A 334-nucleotide genomic window follows, 5' to 3' on the forward strand; every position below is an offset into this window, starting at 1 on the left:
GAGTACATTACGTGCGGGATCCGTGATTTCATTTCTCCTTTCTCATAGCAAGAAAAAGTATTGAAGAAGACACGAAGTCATGATGTTGAAACAAACATGTCCTTTGCATAATAAGCGCCTTTTTTGGGTCTATATTGATTAGCTATCATGTTGGTTGGTGGCGGACGGGTATGTGTCATGAGGTGGCGATGATGATAAGGGGGGGGGGGGTATGGGACACATAGCCTACTTGTTATCGACTATTAGTGCTTGTTTTCCCCTTTATTCGTTTAAAGCCGCTCTCTCTCTCGTATTCCTTTCATTGTATCATTTTTTTGTCGTTTCTGAAAATGAG

Source organism: Penaeus monodon, chromosome 23, assembly GCF_015228065.2.
Source record: "Penaeus monodon isolate SGIC_2016 chromosome 23, NSTDA_Pmon_1, whole genome shotgun sequence".
In the NCBI taxonomy this organism is placed as follows: Eukaryota; Metazoa; Arthropoda; class Malacostraca; order Decapoda; family Penaeidae; genus Penaeus; species Penaeus monodon.